A 2,527-nucleotide genomic window follows, 5' to 3' on the forward strand; every position below is an offset into this window, starting at 1 on the left:
AAAAAAAAAAAAAGAAAGAGAAGGAATTGGCTGATTGGTCAGTTTGAGTATTCAAATCATCAAATCACCTCATTTTTTATCAAAGAACAGGAAAACTAGAACAACTCCCATCTAGGTACAAAGCAAGGAGACACTTTCTGTGAAGGAAGAAACAAACCCTAGATGAATAATTTCTCTTCCTATGAAACAGGAGCAGAATTAGACCTTATCAGTCTGACCCCAGTCTGCATAGGACATTCTCAAATGTTTCAAATGTACACAGGTGTTGGTTAGATTGTCTTCAGTGACCCTGGGCTGATGTTTCCATAGTGATCCAGGCACGAGACCCAAGGTGACTTTGTGGGGTGTGAATTAAAAAATAAAACCTCCCTGGTACAGCTGCAAACCCTGGATCCAGATGTGATATCCCCTGTCCCTGATCAGCTCACTCTGAGTTAAGAGAAAGAACAAAAATACCCTACTTCAGTAACATAGTTTATAAGGAGGCATAGCTTTGATTATAGCTCTAGATATTCTGGGGCCTGAAGTCCTACTGCTAAGGTGCTCATTTAAAGTTACAGATTCTGCCACAGGATTTTGCTGATACCAGAAGCCTCTCACTCAGCTGTAGCAGGTCACTGGACAAGATCTGATAAACTCAAAGGACTCCACTCTAAGAGTGCAGCTTAAGATGTCTATGTTGACCTCTCAGGATACAAAAAAAGAAAAAAAAAAAAGTCTTCTGTGAGGTTTCTGTATGACTACAACCCAAAGTCTAGCCTGTCTCATGAATCCAAGGCAGAGGCCAGCTTTTATGCACAGATTCTGGGTGGAATCAACGTGAACTCTGCAATCTTGGAATTATAGTAAGTAGAGTAAAACCAGGGGAGATTCTCTCATGAAGGCTCCTTCAACACTTTCTAAAAAATATTCTGACCTAAAAGGAAAAAGCTGGGGTAAGCTAAGTAGGGACTTTATTTGGGCTAAAGGTTGAAAATTGCTTGAAGTTTACAACCCTAGAGTAAAAAGTTGCCCGGAACATACACTCCAATTAGAAAGATACAAGTGTATTTTTTTTTTAATTGCACCAATGTAAAGCAAAGCAAAGCTCTAGTTGATGCAAGTGTGTTGTTTAGGCGTTAGCAGTACTGCCCTCACTATGCACTCATTGGACAGTAACGCAATCCCAAGAAAAGGATGGTGACAAGTGTATTTTTTTTTTTTTTTTTTTTTTTTGAGACGGAGTTTCGCTCTTGTTACCCAGGCTGGAGTGCAATGGCGCGATCTCGGCTCACCGCAACCTCCGCCTCCTGGGTTCAGGCAATTCTCCTGCCTCAGCCTCCTGAGTACCTGGGATTACAGGCACGCGTCACCATGCCCAGCTAATTTTTTGTATTTTTAGTAGAGACGGGGTTTCACCATGTTGACCAGGATGGTCTCGATCTCTTGACCTCGTGATCCACCCACCTCGGCCTCCCAAAGTGCTGGGATTACAGGCTTGAGCCACCGCACCCGGCGGGGCTGAGTTCTTAATTTGACTACAGGTGAAGTAAGTTAAGAGAACTAATTCTGACTTATTTGGGTGACTGGAAATATCTAATACAATAACATTTAACACAGTAATATTCTCTAAAACATTCCATAACTTTAAGAAAAAAGGATGCATGCCAGCAATTTCTGCTTCTGTAAAGGAAATATAGGCCACACTGACTTGCCCTTACCAAACTCAAGAGAGCAGCCCTTGTGACCTTTTTCTGTAAAACAAAAGGGTGAACTCACCTCTCACTAAAGTATTTGGAAGCCCTCATACTAGATCCTGGACTCACCTCACCATAGAAGTATGTGAGGCGCTTAATTAAAAACAGGGATGTTTCCACCCAGAACAATAGACAGAATCTGTAGGGAGGGCCCAGGTGATGGCATTGCTTTGAATTGGTCATGTGATCCTACGAGAAGACTGGGTGAGAATCACATAGCTGAGCACTGCGTCTCAAGCCTCAGTGTGCATATAAATTATTTGCTATTCCAGGCCTCACTGTGAGTAACAATGTGCTACAGGTTTGGAAAGGGTCTATAAATTAGCTTCTGTTAACAGGTCCGCTGTTAATGCTGATGTTGCTCCCCACAGACCCATTTAGCAGCAGTCAGCTTGAGAAAGCAGACACAGGACACAAAGTCCCTTACCCAAAAACCCTTATCCCGACAAAAATACTTTTTATCTAAAGAAAGAGTGAATGGCCGGGCGCGGTGGCTCACGCCTGTAATCCCAGCACTTTGGGAGGCCGAGGCGGGTGGATCACGAGGTCAAGAGATCGAGACCATCCTGGTCAACATGGTGAAACCCCGTCTCTACTAAAAATACAAAAAAAAATGATCTGGGCATGGTGGTGCGTGCCGGTAATCCCAGCTACTCAGGAGGCTGAGGCAGGAGAATTGCCTGAACCCGGAAGGCGGAGGTTGCGGTGGGCCGAGATTGCGCCATTGCACTCCAGCCTGGGTAACAAGAGCGAAACTCCGTCTCAAAAAAAAAAAAAAAAAAAAAAAAAAA

The 2,527-nt window shown here is 43.5% G+C and overlaps 1 non-coding gene across 1 annotated transcript; it reads right to left on the reverse strand.

The window, feature by feature from the left end:
* Positions 1-1,050: 1,050 nt before the first annotated feature.
* LOC116548285 lies at positions 1,051-1,181 on the reverse strand. The gene has a single exon (XR_004267377.1). It is a non-coding gene; the product is annotated as a U4atac minor spliceosomal RNA (small nuclear RNA).
* Positions 1,182-2,527: the final 1,346 nt, after the last annotated feature.

This window comes from Sapajus apella, unplaced genomic scaffold (genome assembly GCF_009761245.1).
Source record: "Sapajus apella isolate SASKATOON/1434 unplaced genomic scaffold, GSC_monkey_1.0 scaffold9220, whole genome shotgun sequence".
Lineage (NCBI taxonomy): Eukaryota > Metazoa > Chordata > Mammalia > Primates > Cebidae > Sapajus > Sapajus apella.